The sequence below is a fragment of the Scyliorhinus canicula genome, chromosome 11 (assembly GCF_902713615.1).
Source record: "Scyliorhinus canicula chromosome 11, sScyCan1.1, whole genome shotgun sequence".
In the NCBI taxonomy this organism is placed as follows: domain Eukaryota; kingdom Metazoa; phylum Chordata; class Chondrichthyes; order Carcharhiniformes; family Scyliorhinidae; genus Scyliorhinus; species Scyliorhinus canicula.
In genome coordinates, this window is record NC_052156.1 from 103660160 (window position 1) to 103683483 (window position 23324).

The following is a 23324-nucleotide window of genomic DNA, read 5'->3' on the forward strand; positions in this document are numbered from 1 at the left end:
CTTGAACAAGGCCTTCGGGATAAGGATGGAGAGGCACTGGAACAGAAACAGAAACCTCGGGAGCACCGTCATCTTGACTGACTGCACCCTACCCGCTAAAGACAGCGGCAGCATGTCCAACCTCTTAAACTCCTCCTCCATTTGCTCCACCAGCCTTGTGAGGTTTAGCTTATGCAAGGCCCCCCAGCTCCTGGCCACCTGAACCCCCAAGTACCTGAAGCTCCTTTCCGCCATTTTCAGTGGGAGCCTCCCAATCCCCCCCTCCTGGTCCCACGGGTGTACCACAAACAGCTCGCTTTTCCCAAAGTTAAGCTTATATCCTGAGAAATCCCCAAATTCCCGGAGAATCCCCATCACCACCAGCATTCCCCCCCCACCGGGTCCGCAACATACAACAATAGGTCATCTGCATAGAGCGACACTCAGTGTTCCTCCCCACCCTGCACCGGCCCCCTCCAATCCCCCGACTCCCTCAGCGCCATAGCCAGGGGTTCAATTGCCAGCGCAAAACGTAGGGGGGACAGGGGACACCCCTGCCTCGTCCCTCGGTATAGTCAAAAATAGTCCAACCCCCTCTTATTCGTGGCCACACTCGCCATCGGGGCCTCATACAACTGCCTCACCCAACTGAGAAACCCCTCCCCAAACCCGAACCTTTCCAGCACCTCCCACAAGTACCCCCACTCAACCCTATCAAAGGCCTTCTCCGCATCTAGCGCCACCACTATCTCCGCCTCCCCTTTCACCGCCGGCATCATAATAACGTTCAAGAGCCTCCATATATTAGTGTTCAGCTGCCTCCCCTTCACAAACCCCGTTTGATCCTCGTGGATAACCTGCGGCACACAAACTTCTATCCTCGTGGCTAAGATCTTTGCCAACAACTTGGCGTCCATTTTCAGGAGTGAAATCGGCCTGTATGACCCACACTGCAGGGGATCCTTGTCTCGCTTAAGGACCAAGGAGATCAAGGACATCGTCAGGGGCAAAACCCCACCCCCTCCCTCGCCTCGTTGAAGGTCCTAACCAACAGGGGGGCCCAGCAGGCCTGCATGCGCCTTGTAAAATTCAACCGGGAACCCATCCGACCCCGGCGCCTTCCCTGACTGCATGTTCCCTATCCCTTTAACCAGCTCCTCAAGCTCAACTGGCGCCCCCAGACCCTCCACTCGTCCCTCCTCTACCCTCGGGAATCTCAGCCGGTCTAAAAAGCGCCCCATCCCCCCTTCTCCGCCGGAGGTTCGGACCGATATAGTCTCTCATAAAAGTCCCTGAACACCCCATTAATGTCTACCCCCAACCACACCACATTTCCTCCCCGCTCCACCACATTAACTCCACCAATCTCCCTAGCTGCATCCCGCTTACGGAGCTGGTGTGCCAGCATCCTACTTGCCTTCTCCCCATACTCGTACACCGCACCCTGAGCCTTTCTCCATTGAGCCTCCGCCTTTCTGGTGGTCAACAAGTCAAACTCAGCACGAAAGCTGCGCCGCTCGCTCAGCAATCCCTCCTCCGGGGCCTCCGCGTACCTCCTATCCACCCTCACCATCTCCCCCACCAATCTCTCCCTTTCTCTCTGCTCCCCTCTCTCCCTGTGGGCCCGAATGGAGATCAACTCCCCCCCGAACCACCGCCTTCAGCGCCTCCCAGACCGTCCCCACTCGAACCTCCCCATTATTGTTGGCCTCCAGGTACCTTTCGATGCATCCTCGAACCCGCCCCCTCACATCCTCGTCCGCCAGCAGCCCCACCTCCAAGCGCCACAACGTGCGCTGGTCCCTCTCCTCCCCCAGCTCGAGGTCCACCCAATGCGGGGCATGGTCAGAAATGGCTATCGCCGAGTACTCAGCGTCTACTACCCCCGTAATCAGCGCCCTACTCAAAACAAAGAAGTCGATCCGGGAGTAGGCCTTATGCACATGGGAGAAGTATGAAAATTCCCTGGCCCTCGGCCTCGCAAACCTCCAAGGATCCACCCCTCCCATCTGGTCCATAAACCCCCTGAGCACCTTAGCCGCCGCAGGCCTCCTACCCATCCTGGAACTGGATCGATCCAGTGGCGGATCCAGCACCGTGTTGAAATCCCCCCCCCCCCCCCCCCCCCCCCCAATTATCAGCCCCCCCACCTCCAAAACTGGAATCCGGCCCAACATGCGCCGCATGAAACCCGCATCATCCCAATTCGGGGCGTATGCATTGACCAGCACCACCCGCTCCCCCTGTAGCTTGCCGCTCACCATCACGTACCCCCCCGCCGCTGTCTGCCACCACACTCAACGCCTCAAACGACACCCTCTTCCCCACCAGGATCGCCATCACCCGGTTTTTTGCATCCAGCCCCGAATGAAACGCTTGGCCTACCCACCCCTTCCTCAACCTGACCTGATCCGCCACCTTCAGGTGCGTCTCCTGAAGCATAGCCACGTCCGCCTTCAGCCCCCTCAGGTGCGCGAACACGCGGGACCGTTTGACCAGCCCATTCGGTCCCCTCACATTCCAGGTGATCAGCCGGATCGGAGGGCCACCTGCCCCCCTCCCCCGTCGACTAGCCATCACCCTTCCGTAGTCCGCCACGTTCCCCACAGCGACAGACCCCCATCCTGATCCCCTCTGCATGCTCCAGCTCCTTCTTGGCCATTCCAGCAGCAACCCGGTTTCTCCCCCCCCCCAAGCTAGGGCCCCCCCCCAGCTGCGTAACTCCGGTCATTGTACTTCCGTAAGTCAGCCGACTCCTGCTGACCCCGGCTGCTCCCGCCACCCCAGTTACCCTCCCCAGTGTCCCCAAACCATTCCCCTAATGTCGACCCCGCCCCCTGCTTCTCCAGCGCGGGAGAGAGGCCCGCGCCCCCCATCCCAAGCCCCGCCCCCCCGACCCAAAACGCGGGAAGACAGGCACATGACCCAACAGGGCTGCGAACCCCACCCAAACCCGTAACAAGTGAAATAATAAAAATCCCAACATGATATGATAAAACACCCAAGTAAACAGATAACAGCCCCGAAAAGCAGAAAAGAAAAGGCAAGACAGCAAAAAAAAACATCGTCCAATAGAAGCAAAAAGAGCGAAAGGATATCAAGTAGGACAAAGCCTCCGGGCTGCGTACAACGTTCCCCAGTCCTCAGTTCAAGTCCAGCTTCTCTGCCTGGACAAAAGTCCAGGCCTCCTCCGGGGAGTCAAAATAAAGTTGGCGGTCTTTATAAGTGACCCACAGGCGTGCCGGCTGTAACAGGCCAAACCTCACCCCCTTCTTGTGGAGCACTGTCTTCGCCCGGTTAAACCCAGCCCTTCTCTTCGCCACCTCCGCACTCCAGTCCTGGTAAATCCTGATCTCCGTATTCTCCCACTTACTACTCCTCTCCCTCTTCCCCCCCAACGAAGCACACACTCACGGTCGACCAAGCGTTGAAATCGGACCAGCACCGCCCTGGGTGGCTCCTTCGGCCCGTGCTTCCGTAGCCGCACCCGATGGGCACTCTCCAGCTCCAGGGGTCCCCGGAACGACCCCGCGCCCATCAGCGAGTTCAGGACCACGTAGGCCCCCAAATCCGAACCTTCCAGCCCCTCCGGGAGGCCCAAATCCGCAGATTCTTCTGGCGGGTGCGGTTTTTTTTTAGAACAGTACAGCACAGAACAGGCCCTTCGGCCCTCAATGTTGTGCCGAGCCATGATCACCCTACTCAAACCAAGGTATCCACCCTATACCCGTAACCCAACAACCCCCCCTTAACCTTACTTTTATTAGGACACTACGGGCAATTTAGCATGGCCAATCCACCTAACCTGCACATCTTTGGACTGTGGGAGGAAACCGGAGCACCCGGAGGAAACCCACGCAAACAGGGGGAGGACGTGCAGACTCCACACAGACAGTGACCCAGCCGGGAATCGAACCTGGGACCCTGGAGCTGTGAAGCATTTATGCTAACCACCATGCTACCCTGCTGCCCCCTCCATCTCCTCCATCCTCGCCAACCATTTCTTGTGAAGCGCCTCGTGCGACTCCACCTTCACCGCCAGGCCGAGGAGTTCGTCCTCGTTCTCAAAAGCCTTTTGCTGCAGCTCCCGAATCTCCGCCGTCTGAGTCGTCCCGAGCCTCTCCAGCGATGCCCTCAACGGCTCCAGGATCTCAGCTTTTAGTTCCTTGAAGGAGTGCAGCAGCAGCTCCTGCTGCTCCCTCGCCCACTGCTGCCACGCTGCCGGTTCCCCGCCCGCCGCCATCTTGTCCTTTCTGCTTTGCACTTTCTTCTGCTGCAAAGTTGATTTTCTGGTCGCTCCACTTCTAGTCCAGCCCATCCACTGGCCGCCAAGCGCCGAGGCTGCGTTCCCACCTGGGGAAAAAATCAAATCAGCGCTGTTGCGGGCCCTTAAAAGAGCCCTTGGTGAGATCTTTTCCAGTTGTTCCCTTTGCTGCTAGAATCCAGCTTTCACAAGGGCCCTCCGGTCAGCTTGAAGCCTCTAACACAGCCCTTCCCCCGCCTGCCTGCTGAATAGGCGTTTGTCTCTCTGCTGCAGCTCCAGCCAAATCCTACACTGTTTCTGCGGGACTTGAAACCAAGAAACATATCATTCCTGGGTGAAAAAACTCCTCCTACATTCACCTATACGTTTTCATAAAAATTCCACTCCATATTGCTTAAAAAAGAGCTCTTTTCTGTGATCTTAGCAGGAGCTGCCGTGTGTGTGACCACTCACTCCATGGTGCACACCGGAAGTCCCGCTTCGACAAAAACTTGATTGTCAAACTTAATTCAACCAGTAGAAGGACGAGAATTTCATCCATCAATCTAATTTCAATTTGATTCAAATCCCAGAACTGAAAGGACAGTGTTCTCACCAACACTATAATTAGTTAATCTAGCTTCATGACCGTTGAAAATCCTTACATTGAGTTCTGGTAGGCACTGCCGCCTTCTTCACCAACACTGGACATTGTGGTCATATAGAAGGTGTTCCTATGTTCATATAGGCAAGGAAATCAAAGGATCCTAGACAAAGATGGTAGTCAGAAACCTTTTCCAAGGGTTGAAGAGTCAATCACTAGGGTACAATAGGTTTAAGAGGCGAGGGACAAAGTTTAGAGGAGATGTGCCAGGGAAGGATTTTTTACACAGAGGGTAGTGGGTGCCTTGATCTCGCTGCTGGAGGAGGTGGTGGAAGCAGATACGATAGTGATGTTTCAGGGAATCTTCACAAATACATGAATAAGATGGGAATAGAGGGATACGGGTCCCTGTAGTGTAAAATCTTTTAGCTTAGACGGGCAGCATGGTCAGCGCAGGCTTGTAGGGCCAAAGGGCCTGTTACTGTGCTGTACATTTCTTTGTTCTTTGCTTCCTATTCCTGTGATATGGAGGTTGGTAGCTCAGTTGGCGAGATGGCTGGATCGTGATGTTGAGTTACGCCAACAGCGGGTGTTCAGTTCCTGTACCAGCTGAGGTTATTCATGAATGTCCTGCTGTCTCAACAAATGCCCTTGTCTGAGGTGTGATGATACTCTGGTTAAATCACCACCAGTCAGTTCTCTCAAAAAGGGAGAGCAGCCTATGGTCTTTTATTTTTTATTTTTATTTTTCAGTAGTTGGAAAGTTAGTTCAGTGGGAATGGAGGCTAGGGCAGTTGAATGTTCCTCCTGCAGAATGTGGGAGGAAAGGGTCACCTCTAGTGTCCCTTCTGACTACATCTGCGGGAAGTGCACCCAACACCAGCTCCTCGAGAGCCGCGTTAGGGACCTGGAGCTGGATGAACTTCGGATCATTCGGGAGGCGGAGGAGGTTATTGAGAGGAGTTATAGGGAGGTAGTCACACCTCAGGTAAAAGAAGAAGGTAGATGGGTTACCGGCAGGCAGTGCAGGGGTCCCCTGTGGTCGTTCCCCTCTATAACAAGTATACCGTTTTGGATACTGTTGCGGGGGACGACTTACCAGGGGAAGGAATAGGGCACAGGTCTCTGGCACAGAGTCTGTCCCTGTTGCTCAGAAGGGAAGGGAGAAGAGGAACAGAGCACTTGTCATTGGGGACTCCATAGTTAGAGGAACAGACAGGAGGTTCTGTGGGAACGAAAGAGACTCACGGTTGGTGTGTTGCCTCCCAGGTGCCAGGGTTCGTGATGTCTCTGATCGTGTTTTTGGGATCCTTAAGGGGGAGGGGGAGCAGCCCCAAGTCGTGGTCCACATAGGTACCAACGATATAGGTAGGAAGAGAGATGGGGATTTGAGACAGAAAATCAGGGAGCTAGGGTGGAAGCTGAGAGCTAGAACAAACAGAGTTGTTATCTCTGGGTTGTTACCCGTGCCACGTGATAGCGAAGTGAGAAATAAGGAGAGAGAGGAGTTGAACACGTGGCTACAGGGATGGTACAGGAGGGAGGGTTTTGGGTTCCTGGATAATTGGAGCTCATTCTGGGGTAGGTGGGACCTCTACAAACAGGATGGTCTTCACCTGAACCAGAGGGGTATCAATATCCTGGGGGGGAGATTTGCTAGTGCTCTTCGGGGGGGTTTAAACTAATTCAGCAGGGGGATGGGAACCTAAATTGTAGTCCCAGTGTACAGGATGTTGAGAGTAGTGAGGTCAGGGATAGGGTTAAAAGTTCGAAAGAGGGCACCGGCAAGCAGGACGCTGGTTTGAAGTGTGTCTACTTCAACGCCAGGAGCATCCGGAATAAGGTGGGTGAGCTTGCAGCATGGGTTTGTACCTGGGATCTCGATGTTGTGGCGATTTTGGAGACATGGGTAGAGCAGGGACAGGAATGGTTGTTGCAGGTTCCAGGATTTAGATGTTTCTGTAAGAACAGAGAAGATGGTAAAAGAGGGGGGGTGTGGCATTGTTAATCAAGGAAAGTATTACGGTGGTAGAAAGGACGCTTGAGGACTCGTCTACTGAGGCAGTATGGGCCGAGGTTAGGAACAGTAGAGGAGAGGTCACCCTGTTGGGTGTTGTCTATAGACCTCCGAATAGTTCCAGAGATGTAGAGGAAAGGATTGCAAAGATTATTCTTGACAGGAGTGAGAGTAACAGGGTAGTTGTTATGGGGGACTTTAACTTTCCAAATATTGAATGGAAATATTATAGTTCGAGTACTATAGATGGGTCAGTTTTTGTGCAGTGTGTGCAGGAGGGTTTTCTGACACAGTATGTAGACAGGCCAACAAGGGGCGAGGCCACATTGGATTTGGTACTGGGTAATGAACCCGGCCAGGTGTTAGATTTAGATGTAGGTGAGCACTTTGGTGATAGTGATCACAACTCGGTTATGTTTACTTTAGCAATGGGCAGGGATAGGTATATACCGCAAGGCAAGAATTATAGCTGGGGGGAAGGCAATTATGATGCTATTCGGCAAGATTTAGGATGTATAGGATGGGGAAGGAAACTGCAGGGGATGGGTACAATCGAAATGTGGAGCTTTTTCAAGGAACAGCTACTGCGTGTCCTTGATAAGTATGTGCCTGTCAGGCAGGGAGGAAGTTGTCGAGCAAGGGAACCGTGGTTTACTAAGGAAGTTGAAGCACTTGTCAAGAGGAAGAAGAAGGCTTATGTTAGGATGAGACATGAAGGCTCAGATAGGGCACTTGAGAGTTACAAGTTAGCCAGGAAGGACCTAAAGGGAGAGTTAAGAAGAGCGAGGAGAGGACACGAAAAGTCGTTGGCGGATAGGATCAAGGAAAACCCTAAGGCTTTCTATAGGTATATCAGGAACAAAAGAATGACTAGAGTAAGATTAGGGCCAATCAAGGATAGTAGTGGAAAGTTGTGTGTGGAATCAGAGGAGATAGGGGAAGCGTTAAATGGATATTTTTCGTCAGTGTTTACACTGGAGAAAGACAATGTTGTCGAGGAGTACACTCAGGTTCAGTCGACCAGGCTAGATGGAATTGAGGTTCAAAAGGAGGAGGTGTTAGCAATTTTGGAAAATGTCAAAATAGATAAGTCCTCTGGGCCAGATGGGATTTATCCTAGGATTCTCTGGGAAGCCAGGGAGGAGATTGCAGAGCCTTTGTCCTTGATCTTTATGTCGTCTTTGTCGGCAGGAATAGTGCCGGAAGACAGGAGGATAGCAAATGTTGTCCCCTTGTTCAAGAAGGGGAGTAGAGACAACCCTGGTAATTATAGACCTGTGAGCCTTACTTCGGTTGTGGGTAAAATGTTGGAAAAGGTTATAAGAGATAGGGTTTATAATCATCTTGAAAAGAACAAGTGATTAGCGATAGTCAACACGGTTTTGTGAAGGGTAGGTCATGCCTCACAAACCTTATTGAGTTTTTTGAGAAGGTGACCAAACAGGTGGATGAGGGTAAAGCTGTTGATGTGGTGTATATGGATTTCAGTAAGGCGTTTGATAAGGTTCCCCACGGTAGGCTATTGCAGAAAATAAGGAAGTATGGAATTGAAGGTGATTTAGCGGTTTGGATCAGTAATTGGCTAGCTGAAAGAAGACAGAGGCAAATGTTCATCCTGGAGTTCAGTTACTAGTGGTGTACCGCAAGGATCTGTTTTGGGGCCACTGCTGTTTGTCATTTTTATAAATGACCTGGAAGAGGTTGTAGAAGGATGGGTTAGTAAATTTGCAGATGACACGAAAGTCGGTGGAGTTGTGGATAGTGCTGAAGGATGTTATAGGATACAAAGGGACATAGATAAGCTGCAGAGCTGGGCTGAGAGGTGGCAGATGGAGTTTAATGCGGAAAAGTGTGAGGTGGTTCACTTTGGAAGGAGTAACAGGAATGCAGAGTACTGGGCTAATGGCAAGATTCTTGGTAGTGTAGATGAACAGAGAGATCTCGGCATCCAGGTACATAAATCCCTGAAAGTTGCCACCCAGGTTAATAGGGCTGTTAAGAAGGCATATGGTATGCTAGCCTTTATAAGCAGGGGGATTGAGTTTCGGAACCACAAGGTCATGCTGCAGCTGTACATAACTCTGGTGCGGCCGCACCTGGAGTACTGCGTGCAGTTCTGGTCACCACATTATAGGAAGGATGTGGAAGCTTTGGAAAGGGTTCAGAGGAGATTTATTAGGATGTTGCCTGGTATGGAGGGAAGGTCTTACGAGGAAAGGCTCAGGGAATTGAGATTGTTTTCGTTAGAGAGGAGAAGGCTGAGAGGTGACTTAATAGAGACATATAAGATAGTCAGAGGGTTAGATAGGGTGGACAGTGAGAGTCTTTTTCCTCGGATGGTGATGACCAACACGAGGGGACAGAGCTTTAAATTGAGGGGTGATAGATATAGGACAGATGTCAGAGGCAGTTTCTTTACTCAGAGAGTAGTAGGGGTGTGGAACGCCCTGCCTGCAACAGTAGTAGACTCGCCAACTTTAAGGGCATTTAAGTGGTCACTGGATAGACATATGGATGAAAATGGAATAGTGTAGGTCAGATAGGCTTCAGATGGTTTCACAGGTCGGCGCAACATCGAGGGCCGAAGGGCCCGTACTGCGCTGTAGTATTCTATGTTCTATGTTCTAGGGTCCTTGGAGGTCTATGGTGACATTCATCCCTGTGATGTAGGTCTTTTGTGTTCTACTCATACTTGTCAACATATCAACACTACGTTATCTCCCATGGATTCCCATACTTGGTAATTTCAAGTTTAATTTAAAGGTCCATGCTTGGTACCCCCTCCATCATTTACATGCTTTTGCTTGGCATGGTCATGGTTTTAGCGTACATGTTGAAGCTAACACTACTGCATTCTCTAACTACCTATCCAACATTAAAATCTGGATGGACCAAAACTACCTCTGGCTGGACACAGGGATAGCTAGTGCTTTGGTTTCCATTTGTGTCTCTGAACACAATCCTATAAACATTTACGCTGTGTCAAAGAAGGAAGCAATGCGATAGGTGAGCAAATGCTTAGTTAAAGAGAGAGATTTTAGGGCGGCACGGTGGTGCAGTGGTTAGCACTGCTGCCTATAGTGCTGAGGAACCGGGTTTGATCCCGGCCCTAGGTCACTGTTGAGTTTGTATATTCTCCCTATGTGCATGGGTTTCACCCCCATAACCCAAAGATGTTGCGGTTAGGTATTGCCCCATAATTTGGGGGGGGGGGGGGGGGGGATAATGGGGTACTCTACATGAAAAAAAAGTTTAAAGAGCGAGGTTTTGAGAACATATTAAAGGACAATAGAGGTGGGCTGTTGAAAGGGTTTGGCGAGGCAATTGCTATCTAAGCGTGTATAACCTTACACACCATCACACCTGCTCCCTTCCCACTCAGTTTTACAATCTCATGTGAGAGCTAAAACCCAAGGTTAGGCGTTTTAGAAGAAAAAGAAATGCAAAGTTCCTCTCCCAATTCCCCAAACCCCAGGCGACTGTCAGCTAGGTGATGGAACCTCCAGTGAACCAGCAACCTTCTATATTTAGTTATGTTGGCTACTCTCTGGAATTTATCCAGCTCCATGCTGTAGAACAGTGCTACTCAAAGTGTGGTACGCGAGCCATCGTCTGCCGGTACGTGGAGTGTTTCCAGAAAAGAAAGAGACAGTAGTGATATTCAACGCCACGGGAGACTGCCGGTCCCTGGCACATTGAAAAAAAAAACTGCCGGTCCGCCACATCAGATAGTTTGAGAATCACTGCTGTAGAATATCCTACCCAGTGCGGGGCTGCAGACCGAGTCAGTAGCCATTGCGGAGGTGATTCGAGGTAGTGTGGGCATATACTCAACCTGCATGCGACTCACCTGCCTCTCACGTGCCAGACTTTGCCTACCAAATCAAACTGGCAAATGTTTTATTTTCCACAAACTACAGTGAGAAGTTTCAAAAATTGCAGTTTGCAAGCACTTCCCTGAAACTACTTGGGTAATAGAGATTTGAAGAGCTCCAGCTTGGTTCTAAACAGAGAACCGTGCATCTTTATCCAAGTGCCTTGTATCTGATGAATCAAAAATTATTATACTCAGTACCCAAGTGTTGCAATAATATTTTAAAGTAATTATCTAATTGTCACCCCACAGGTGCAGCAGAACACAGTTTGACATGCCCCTTAAATGACCAATCAAAACAATCTGACCAGACAAAAACTGCACTGTAACTTTATTATAGATATCTTTCCTAGAATCCCTACAGTACAGAAGGAGGCCATTCGACCCGTTGAATCTGCACTAACCCTCTGAAAGAGCACCCTACCTAGGTGCACTCCCCCATAACCCCACCGAACCGTTGGACACTAATGGGCAATTTTGCATGGCAAATCCATCTTGCCATGATCCACTGCAATTTGCATGCCCCCAGAACCAGTCCACAGCAGATGCCATCACTCTGTAGCGTCTCAACAAGGACTCCCACATCAGACTCCTATTCATTGACTGCAGCTCCATCTTTAACACCATAATCCCAACCAAGCTCACATCCAAACTCCAAAACCTAGGACTTGGCCCTTCTCTCTGCATCCGGATCCTCGACTTCCTGACCTATAGACCACAATCTGTAAGGATAAACAGCGATGGCTCCTCTATGATAACCCTCAATACCGGGGCCCCACAAGGCTGCGTACAGCCCACTACTATACTCCTTGTACAGTTAGATTCCAACTTCATTGGGGCCGCACAATAACACTGGTTAGCACAGTTGCTTCACAGCTCCAAAGTCCCAGGTTCGATTCTTGGCTTGGGTCACTGTCTGTGCAGAGTCTGCACGTTTTCCCCGTGTCTGTATGGGTTTTCTCCGGAAGCTCCAGTTTCCTCCCACAGCCCAAAGATGTGCGGGTTAGGTGGATTGGCCATGCTAAATTACCCTTTAGTGTCCAAAAAGGTTAAATGGGGTTACGGGGATAGCAAGCAGCAGGTGACTTTTATCATTCTTGCAATATTCTTGTAAGTACAAGGAAATTGAGCAGCTGGTAACGCCTAGACACTTGAGGCAGAATTTGAACTGAATGGACTTGCTTACATTGGGGGAACCAGCAGCTGTTGAGGAACCCGTTTGTTATTGAAGCTGGCTCTTCAACTCCGCTACTGCATTAGCATCCAGCCCCTGTGTTCTGAAACCAATCCGAGCGCAGGCGAGATGATGCAATCTCAGCAGGTCTGGCAGCACCTGTGGAGGGAAAAGGGAGCTAACGTTTCAAGTCTGGATGACTGTCAAAGCTAGAGATAATGGGGGAGTGGAGCGGAGTGGAGCGGTGGGGCTGGATATGGGGGTCTGCGATAGGTGGTGATTGACAAAGCTATCGATGACAGCAGATAAAAGGAATGTAAATGGCGATGATTAAGGCTATGAAGGGTGCTGATAGTGGCCCACGAAGAGATAAAAATGTGTGAATGGCAAAGGTGAGCAGTGTGTCATGCACTAAGAGGGAAATGGAAAGCAAAGAAGGTGGACAGGCCAAAACAGACAAACGGAAATCCAGCTTTGACAAAGAGTCATCCAGACCCAAAACGTTAGCTCCCTTTTCTCTCCACAATGCTGTCCAGTATTTTCTGTTTCAGATTCCAGCATCCACACTAATTTGCTTTTTTCAAACGGAAATCTTGTTAAAGAGAAGAGAGTACAGTCCAGCGCCGGCATCTCCACATCATGGTTCTTCAGGCTAGGCATTCCTGGAAGAGAAGTGGCAGTGAATTAAAAATGAAGATAAAAGCAAATTACTGCAGATGCTGGAATCTAAAACAAATACGAAAAATACTGGGCAAGTTCAGAATGGGTTCAGAATAGGGTTCAGAATGGCTGAACTGAACATTGAGTCTTGTGGATTCAACCCCAGGAATGGAAAGCAGACTTGGCAAGGCTTCTCCACCACCCCCTCGACTCTCTGATTTCTCACCCTGCAAGGGAATACTGTAGCACACACAAGTCCAACTGGGTGGTGGGTGGACCTCCAGTGATCACCCCCTTAATAGCCACTGACTATGCATGCCCTCTTTGTCCACTGGGAACGTTGCTTTGGTCTAAGAGACCTTTTCAAGAAGTTAACCTCATTCTTGCACTTGAGCCATACTCCTTTTGGCAGTTAAAATTCTGTATGTAATCTGTAATCCTGTTTTTTGAACCAAGTAGGTAATTTGTACAGTGCTTTTTCGGTGTTCAACAGCACGTATACAGGTTGTAGGAGAGTGTGTGGCTGGAAGCATCTTCTAGCAAGTGTAAGTGAATTGTACAATAGAAATTTTAAGATTCATTATCAAAGGTCACAATTTTTAATATGAGTAGATTGGGAGCTCTGTACAGGTGTCAACACACAGACACCCACGGTAAGCAGAACAAAGATAATCTGACTGCTCTAAGCCTCCACTGCTTTTTTAAAAATGGTACTCTTTGAGCATAACCATGTTTTTGCCATTTTAAATTGAGGAGAGAGAGTGCTACCTGCAGTTGTGTTTAATCGGTTATGTTATGGGCCAGGGTTTAGAGAACCCCAAAAGCAAAACAATGTTTATTCTATGAACTCAAGTGAACCTTTTTAAAACATACAGTGAACCTCTTAGCAACCATTAATTCAAATACAACCCTCAAAGAGTACAACACTAAGTAATCCTTTAAGCTTTCCTTTTAACATCCATAAGACTTAAAAACACCTTTTTACCGAAAGACATCAGGCTTAACTTCACTACTGAGAACAGTTAGCACGTTGAAATCAGCAAATGAACACTCATAAGCTTGCAGAGATTCACACATATCCTGCTGTGATTGCAGTTTCTCCAAAACTAAAATGAAACAAAACCCACCCTGCAGCAAAAAGCCTAATGCGAAAGTTAAAAAGCAGACAGACAGCCCAGCTCCACCCACTCTCTGACATTACTGCAGTAGTAAATACTCATTTCTCAAAGGTACTCTCACTACAGATATTTATATACACACCCATTTATAAACACCCATTTCTTAAAGGTACTCTCACATGACAATTATAACTTGAGTCATTGATTTGTTATGATTTATCTTAATGATAATGATACTATTAACTGCTTTTATGGCAGGAACAGGTATACTATGGTTGTTTAAAGCAGCAAGCAGTCATAACCTGTCAGTTAGTTTAGCCTATTACGGTACTTGTTTTGAAGTACAGGTGCAGTGTCTCAAAAACAGCTATTAGAGAACTGCTGTTGTCTAAAATTCAGACCGTTTTTTAAATGCCATACATGAATTTTAATTATTATTGGTGAATAAAATAACTTGCCGGCTTCTTTGGCTGGGTGCAGCATTGGCGAGGTGGCATGCTGACTAGTCAATGGCTTTGCATGCCTGTCTTTTTCCACACTGAGTGGTCTGAGCAACCTTTGGCCCCAACCAACCTGGCTCTATCTGCCCAACTTGAAAACCAGTATGATCCAAAATACGGCACAGACTCCATCCAACGGTTGCCGGTATTGAGAAACTTTAATTTTTTTTGTTTAAAAAGTTGCACGTGAGATTAATAAAGGATCAGTGAGTTACATTTCACCAAGAATCAAATCTTCTCGTCTCTCACTGGCACTGTCAAGTGTTGGTATTTTATCTCATTTTTCTTTTCCTTTATTTTCCACTTCGGGATTTGGGCATAAAATTCTGGGCTGACATTGCCAAAGCTGCCATCTTTTTTTTAAAAAATAAATTTAGATTGCCCAATTATTTTTTCCAATTAAGGGGCAATTTAGTGTGACCAATCCACCTACTCTGCACATTTTTGGGTTGTGGGGGCGAAACCCACGCAGACACGGGGAGAATGTGCAAACTCCACACGGACAGTGACCCAGAGCCGGGATCGAACCTGGGACCTCAGCGCCGTGAGGCAGCTGTGCTAACCACTAGGCCACCGTGCTGCCCTAAAGGTGCCGTCTTTGGGATGAGACATAAAGTTGAGCCTCGTCTGTCCTCTCTGAAAATGATAGATCTCATGGCATTGTTTCGAAGAGGGACACTGGAGTTCTCCTCCGTGTCCTGGCCAATACTCATCCCTCAATCAACATCACAAAAAACAGATTATCTGGCCATTCTGACATTGGTGTTTATGGAAGCTTGATGTATAAATTAGCTGCCATGTTTTCCCATGTCATAGGAACAGTGACTGCACTTCAAAAGTATTTAATTGAAGGGCATCACGCTGGTGCAGTGGTTAGCACTGCTGCCTCACATGCAGAGGATCTGGATTCGACCCTGGCCCCAGGTTACTGTGGAATTTGCACATTCTCCCCGTGTCTGCGTGGGTCTTACCCCCAGATGAGCAAGGTAGGTGGATTAGCCATGCTAAATTGCCCCTTAATTGGGGAAAAGAAAATTGGGTACTCCAAATTTATTTTTTAAAAAGGAAGAAAGTATTTAATTGGCTGTAAAGTGTCCTGGGATGCCCTGGGTTCATGAAAGGCACCACATAAACATATTATTTTTTCTCTTATCTCTCTGAGGCATGGGGGAAACAGGAGTCTGTCCGCTGGAGTACCTCTGGTTACAGATTAGAATTGAGGAGGAGATAGTAGCAGATCTGGAGCTTAAGCTCCTTCCCGACCTGAACAGGTCCTGCATACAATAGTTTGAAAGCTACTTGGGTAAGCCTCAAAATGGGAGACTTCCAGGGTTGAGTGTATTTTGCATGCTTAAATTTACTATTACGTAGTGTGAAACTGTTGGTAGTCTTGCACTGTGAAAATACTTAATCTAATTTCCGAATTTACATAGCGGAATTGTGGGTGCATTGTGTGTATTTTAAAGTATTCTGCAATGAGGAGTGTAAAAGGTTTTGAACATAGCTGTAATGATTGTACAATAATGAAGAATTGAATTAAATCAAGATATATCTATTGGATGGATAAATGTTACAAAGGCAGTGCGCCAAAATGGCAGCTATATTCCCTGCACTGATTTGTATACCTGGGCACAATTGTCTGAGATTCGCTTAGCAAGTTAATTGATTCCTCCTTTGTATTCTTCTATTAGAATATGTTTCAGTTCCTTTAATGCTTTTATTTTCTCATTAATTGTGCGATTAATATCAGCATGTTCCTCCTATTTCCGTGAGGACAAATGTAAATTTCAATGTGTTTGGAAAGTTCTGTCGGGCTGGTGTTACAATGTTGGTTTAAAACTTGTAAAGTAACAGAAACCCAGTTAAAGGACGTGCCCCCAAAGTCTGCAGTTTGCATGTGGCTAATGTTTTAAGACACGATTTTTCTTGCTACAGTGGGTCTCATTTGAAATTGCATTTGTTGCTGATTTCCCTATGGGTCACAGTGACCTGTCATCAACATCACTCCCAAACAAATTATGGGTTTGGAAGAAATGTTATTTTTCTTGTTCAGTCTGTACTCAAATGTTTGGCAAATACATAATGTAACGCCAAGCTCTGCTGCATCTCCAAACTGTTGAGGGCATAGCATACTTATTGTACTTCCTAATTGACTGCCATATTTCCCTACGTTATAGCAGTGACTACACTCCTGAGGATTTAGGATACCCATTGTCATGAAAGGTGCTACATTACGTTATTTCAACTTCTGGTGCATAGCATCACCCTAGTCCACCACACAATGGCATTAAGGATTTTTAAGCTGCAGCACTCTTCGAGATTGGTATTTTTGGGTGGCAAAATAAGGTGGTCATTCTGAATATAATGTGGTACATGTTCCAGGCTTCATTGCGCAGTGTTTGGTAGGATTTGTTGAGTATGGCAAAGGTGGCCTTTAAAAGATGATGATCTTTATTAGTGTCACAAGTAGGCTTACGTTAACACTGCAATGAAGATACTGTGAAAAGCCCCTAGTCGCCACAGCCCGACACCTGTTTGAGTACACGGAGGGAGAATTCAGAATGTCCCATTCATCTAACAAGCACGTCTTTCGGAACTTGTGGGAGGAAACTGAGCTCCCGAAGGAAACCCACGCAGACACAGGGAGAACGTGCAGACTCCGCACAGTGACCCAAGTCGGCAATCGAACCCGGGCCACTGGCGTTGTGAAACAACAGTGATAACTACTGTGCTACCATGAGGAAGGGTAGGGAATGTGGAAATGAAGCATCCTGCTTTTTTTTTACAAAAAGGGGAATGAGATCTTAACCTGTACAACGCAAGTACAAAACCAAAGATGACCAAGGATTTGGGGTGAGGGAGGTGGGGGGGGGGGCGGGAGGAGGGAGAGAGTGGCTAATGAGATGCATGTTAATTCAGGAAGAGCAAAAGAGAAAAAGTGGACATTCCAAATATTCCTCCTTTGCCAGTTCCAAAATAAGTAAATCAAAATTGTTAGGAAAGGTGCTTAAAATATTTTACTTACTTTTTATGAAACATATTGTAGGCATCCAGCCTTCTTTGAAAGAGATGACTGAGACCAACACTTTGCCACACTTGCCGTAAAGAAAATACTGGACAAAAAATTGCCGCCTCCTTAATCTCATTTTGTGACCATATGTCTTGGTTGATCTCTGCCATGCCTATAATGATTCCTCTGCCTAGGCAGCGCCCTTGGTCCCCTCCTCATTCTTATCTGCTGCTAGGTGACATCATCCAAATGTACACTGATAACATGCAAGCTTGCCTTTCCATAATCCTCTGAATGACTGGCTGCTCTTTTATATTTGACAAAACTACTTACTACCTCAGATACCTGTTGAAGCATGTTGGATTGCCAAACCTGCACCCTCTCAGAGAGACCACCTAACTCACCCCCAAGATAAAAGCAAATTATTGCGGATGCTGGAATCTGAAACAAAAATAGAAAATACTGGACAATCTCAGCAGGTTTGACAGAATCTGTGGAGAGAAAAAAAAATGTTTCGAGTATGGATGCTTTGTCAAAGCTTCTGCCGATTTATGGGAAGAATTTGGAAGAAAATAAGGTGGCTAACCAGTCTGTCGCTTAAAAATTCTTTTGATCCCCTCCCCCCTCCCAACCACTAGAACCCAACTTTGACCAAATATTTGGGTCGTACCCTCCTGCTCGGCCTGTTTTTCTGAGGCCTCGAGCATTTTAGGATGTTTTTCTACATTAAAGGTAAATGCTTTTTTTAATATAAATTTAGTGTACCCGATTTATTTTTTTCCAAATAAGGGTCAATTTAGCGTGTCCAATCCACCTAGCCTGCACATTTTTGGGTTGCAGGGGAGAATGTGCAAACCCCACACGGACAGTGACCCAGAGCCGGGATTGAACCTGGGACCTCGGCGCCGTGAGGCAGCAGGGCTAACCCACTGCGCCACCCGGCTGCCCGCTGTACCTTTTTCTAAATAAGTATCTTTATTCAAGTATTTGACATTTTAACATTTACAAAGCATGCCAACATAAAATAAAATATACCCAGCACAAACCCACCACTCCACTCCCCCTAACAGTTGTTGGTAACTAACTCCCTGAAATGCAGAATAAACAAACCTCATCTCTTGTGCAACCCCTCATTTGCCTCTCTTAGGGCAAACTTCACCTTCTTTATATGCAGGAACACCGAGGCACATGGGTGAAGAAGCTGACCCCCACCCCAACAGAACCTGCCTGCGAGTGATCAGCTTGGAGAAGGCTAAAACATCTGCCTCCGCTCCTGCCTGCAACTCCGGCAGGTCCGACACCCCAGATATGGCCCCTTTGTGACCTGACTCCAAGTCCATATGCAAGCCAGCCTTCATGGTTTGTCCAACTTTGGGCAGGACCAGAACATATGTACATGACGAGCTGGGTCCCCTCCCACACTGTTCACAAGTAACCTCTACCCCCTCAAACAGCCGGTTCATCCTCGACCTCACCAGGTGCGCCCTTGTACCACCTTTAACTGTATCAAACCCAGCCAGTCTTGCAGACGAGGTTGAGGCATTCACCCTCCGCAGCACCTCGCACCACAATCCCTCCTCCAGCATCCCCAGCTCCTCCTCCCACTTAGCTTTCCTTATCTTCTTCGAAAATCCTCCTGTAAATTGCCAAGCTCATTACCGCCAACACCACCTCCAGCAATAAGGAGGGAGATGCTCAAATCCATGATTTCTCTGTCAACCCCACCCCTAGCCAAAAGTGCCGCCGATATTGCCTCCATATTTTCAATGCGGCAATCATGATAGGACTTCCCAAATACCCCCTGGGGCAAACAGAGTGGCGGCGTTGTCACCGCCCGCAACCCAAACCACCTAACAAGACCCTGCCTCCATCCTCTGTCCCCCTACTCCAACCCTGCACCTTCTCCATATTTGCTCTACCAGTATTAGTACAACAGGTTCAGAAGGCCCCCCCCCCCTTCTGAAGTACCGTCTTTCTAATCTTAGCCACATTACCTGCTCAGACAAACAATTAAATCAACCTATACACACCCTTAAAATAACGATTTAGGGAAAAAAAATGGCAGGCACTGAAATAAAAATAAAAACCGTAGCAAAATATTCATCCTCACCCCCTGCACCTGACCTGCCAACGACAGGAGAAGACTATCCACCTCAGTAGATCTACCTTAACCCTACCTATCAGGCTGGTAAAGTTCAACTTAAGAAGCTGTACCCAATCCCAGGCCACCTGCACTACTAAATACCTAAAGTGGGTTGTTGTCACCCAAAATGACAAACGCCCCCCCCCCCCACTCCAAACCCACCCCTGGAGAAGATGCCACAAAACACTCACTTTTACCCAAGTTCAACTTGTAGCCCGAAAATGCTCCAAATATCCCCTATAGAAGAGCTTGGGTCCATAGGGACACCCTATGCTCCTCTTTCTCTCTCTCTCTCCTCCTCTTTTCCTCTCTCCCTCTCTCTCTCGCCTTCTTCTTCTTCTTCCACCCCCCGCCCCAATTTATCCAAGCACCTGAACACTATGGCCGAAGGCTCTCTCTCCTGCCTCGTTCTCTCTGCAACGGAAGGTACCCTGAATTCATTTAATTTGTTCGCGCACATGCCATTGGATCCTTGTATGACAATTTCACCCAAGCTACAAACTTAGACCCAATCCCAAACCTCTCCAACACCGCAAACAGATAGCTCCCTCTATCTGATCAAACGCCTTCTCCACATCCAGCGCCACTCCCAACTCCCTTCCTTCTACCGGAGAAAACACCACACTCAACAGCTGCTGCACCTTTGGCAACGACTGCCTGCCCTTTACGAACCCCGTCTGATCCTCCCCAATCACCTTCTGAAGGCACATCTCCAACCTAAGCATCAGAACCTTCGCCAATATCTCGGCATCCACATTCAACAGAGTTATGGGCCTATACGCGCCACACAACTGGATCTTTATCCTTTTTAAGCAGCAGTGAAATGGATGCCTGACCCATCATCTCTGGCAATGCCGCCCTGACCATTGCGTCCTCATACTAACAGTAACGGGGTAACAACAATTTATATTCCAGTAAAAGAGAGCGCTGATTGGTTGCGATGGAGAATGCAGCATGGAACTGTTAACTGCCCAGCTTTGGTCAAATTGAAACTGGGCAGGTCAACTCTGGTCAAGGCATTGCCCTGAGAAATGGTCCAGTGCATGCCTGTTCCCTAAGCTTTTTCTAGATGATACGTTAGTGATTTCAATACACTGACTGCACAGGAAATATTCCCCAGAATTAGAGCATTTAGTATGATTTAAAATCATAATCCCTCCAGCTGCATCCCGAGGACGCAGATGAATTAACATTGTTGAAGGCGAGAAACTTTCTGTGAATAGTCTCCAAAATATTTTCTCTTCAGAGGATGCTTGTGTTTCTTGTGCAATATGCAAAATATTAACATTAATTTCTTGTTCCTTAGCCCTGCCTTAATGATCTCCCAGTGAAGCATAAACTGGTTTCAAAGATGTTGCAAATTTAACACACATCCTATTCCCTTTTGATTTTGAAGTGACCACTCCATACTCCTCATGGAGACGAAGTCCCATCTTCACATTGATTATACTTTCCTTCATGTGTGGCATCACCACTGTTAGACGGGATAGATTTTGATTCAATCTATCGACTCAAAACTGGGCATCCACGAAGCTCTGTGGGCCATCAGCAGCAGTAGAATTGTGCGCAGCCACTATCTGTAACCTCATGGCCTTGCCTATCTCCCCTCTACCATTACTATCAAGCATGGGAATCCCATGGTTCAATGAATATTGCAAGACAGCATGCCAGGAGTAGCACTAGTGATGCCTAAAAAGAGGTGTCAACTTGGTGAAGCTACAACGCGGGTCTGAACAATGGAAGCAGCATGTGATAGACAGAGCCAAGTGATTCCGCAACCAACGGATCAGACCTGAGCCCTGCAATCCTGCTACATAAAGTCGTGAATGGTGGTGGACATTAAACAACTAACTGAAGGAGTAGACTTTACAAATATCCCCATCCTCCGTAATGGGGGAGCCCAGCACATCTCTGTAAAAGACAAGACTGAAGCATTTTCAGCAATCTTTAACTAGAAATAGAGTGGACGATTCATCTCCATCTGAGATCTGCAGCATTACAGATGCAAGTCTTCAGCCAATTCGATTCACTCCGGCTTTGGGTTTTGACATCGTTCTGGCAATGGTACTGAAGACTTGCTCCAGAACAAGCTGCCTTCTTAGCCAAGGTGTTCCAGTGCAGCTATTACACTGGCATCTACCCGGCAATGTGGAAAATTGCCTACAAAAAGCAGGACAAATCCAATCTGGCCAATTCCCACCTCATTATTATATTCTCAGCTATCACCACGGTGATAGAAGGAGTCATTGACAGTGCTATCAACAGTACTTTGAAGCGGGATTGTCTTGTGAGGAGTGATGGTGAAAAGTGGACCTGTATTCTCCAGAGTATTGAAAAATGTGAAGTGATATTCCTGGGCATGTCAGCATTGATGTATATAGTAGCCTGGCTGGCAAGTCGAGAACTACAGAGCACAGTTCCCTAGTAAAGGACTGACCATTTAAGACTGAGATGAATAGTTTCTTCACTTGGCAGTGAATCTTGAGAGCTGTAGAAGCCCAATCATTTAGCGTGTTCAAGACAGTATCCAGAAATCTATCACTTTCTGATGGCATCAAGGGATATGGGGACAGAGCAGGCAAGTAGCTTTTAGGTAGATGATCAGCCAGTATCTAAATGAATGACAGAGCAGTCTCAATGGGCCAAATGGCCCACTCCTAGTGTTCTTGTAAGAATACATAAGGACATGCAAGGATTGGTTTTAAGGAAGGAAAATAAAGTGCTGGAAAAACTAAGTTGTGGCAGCATCTGTGGAGACAGAAAGAGTTGCTGTTTGAAGGTCAATATGACTTATTTGGATTGGTTTTAAGGACTGCCTCAAAGGAGCTAGAGAGGAAGTGAAATTTAGTGAGAGAATTCCAGAATTTAGGATCTCAGCAACTGAAGACAGGGCTGTCAGATTGAAATTGGGAATATGCATGAGCAATCTCAAAGTTGTTGGGCTGGAGCAGGTTACAGAGATGGAGAGGCCATGGAAGGATTTGAAAACCAGGATGAGAATTTTAAATTGAGGCCTTGCTGGTTTGAGAGCTGGTGTAGGTCAGCAAGCCCAAGGTGATGGGTGAATGGAACTTAGTACAAATTATAACATGGGCAGTAGAGTTTGGATGAGCTCAGGTTTATGCAGGGTGCAAGATGAAAAGTGGCCCAGGACAGCACTTCCATGGACGTACCTGACAAAATAATTCAGTGCTTTGTTTATTAGTCTGCTTGAGGTTAATACACTGTTAAAAAGGAAGTTCACAATTGTGGTGTTGCCTTCAAAAGGTGTAATGTAAACATGTTATTTTGGGCTTTTTTTGTGAAAAAAAAGAAATGAGATTCAAATTTGTATTTGGAAATAGAGATGTGGAAATCTCATGGTAGATAGAAAATGTAGAGCTGGAATTTTGAGCATGTTGTCAGATGTGGCTCAGTGGTGGTGCTGTGTTCTGAGCCTGTATGTCCTGAGGTTAACACAGGCTTAACACGACCGTGAGGCATTGAGGGAGTGCTGTCTCATTGGAAGGGCTGTCTGTGGATAAATATTAAATGATCGCCTGTTCAGGTGGATGTAAAAGATTGACTGAGAACTGGGAGCTTTCCCACTCTCTTGGCCAACATTATTCCGTCAAATAGTACCTTGGGGATCATTTCTATAGTTTTTGACTTGAGAAATGTGTTCTAAAATGATCAGTCTCACTGAAAGTGGAGGATCTGGTGATTTATCTTGTTAATTGTGAAATCTTGCTGTGCACAAATTGTCCAGTCCATCTGTTTCCATTACAGCGGGTGTGATGGTCCAAAAGTAATCCATTGGTTCTGAAGCCCATTGAGATGTCCGAAGGACATTAAAAATACATTGTGTAAATGCACTTTTGATGTTTGTATTGTGCACTGATGTGATTTGGCAATTACATATTTGAAATGTTAGAAGTATTGACTTTCTTAACTATTTTATCCAGCAGATTAACAAGCTATCATTCATCTGCTAGGTTGCAGAAGGAAGGATTTTAAAAAGGT

At 47.3% G+C, this 23324-nt stretch overlaps 1 protein-coding gene across 15 annotated transcripts in view; it reads left to right on the plus strand.

Annotated features, from left to right (window-relative positions):
• LOC119973238 (nuclear receptor subfamily 2 group C member 1-A-like) overlaps positions 1-23324 on the plus strand; it is a 164872-nt gene that overhangs the window by 44564 nt on the left and 96984 nt on the right. For 10 of the 15 annotated variants that reach the window (XM_038810933.1, XM_038810945.1, XM_038810938.1 and 7 more), the window contains one exon: positions 23267-23322. The exons of 3 other annotated variants lie outside the window; for them this stretch is intronic. The gene's annotated coding sequence lies outside the window, so the exon portion shown is untranslated. The remainder of the gene's footprint in view (positions 1-23266; positions 23323-23324) is intronic. 2 more of the 15 variants (XM_038810934.1, XM_038810930.1) reach the window with 1 other exon arrangement.